Consider the following 249-nt stretch of genomic DNA (forward strand, 5'->3'; position numbering starts at 1 on the left):
GTTTATTCTTTTCAGCGCGTCGACGGGCTTGTGCTCGCATCTTCTTCTTTTCCTCTTCAGTCATTTCATATTTGTAAAACTCCTTTTCAGCTGACGGCAAATTTGCAGGTGCTGGTGAGCTGGGCGTGCTGCCACTTCTCAATCCATTGATACGATTTCTGGCCAGTGTCAGCGCGCTTAAAGCTCTAGTGCGACCAGCTGAAGCAACCGTTGCAGCAGTGGAGGCAGCTACAGTGGCCTTCTCCTTGC

Source organism: Plasmopara halstedii, assembly GCF_900000015.1.
Source record: "Plasmopara halstedii genome assembly, contig: Scaffold_1878, whole genome shotgun sequence".
NCBI lineage: Eukaryota > Oomycota > Peronosporomycetes > Peronosporales > Peronosporaceae > Plasmopara > Plasmopara halstedii.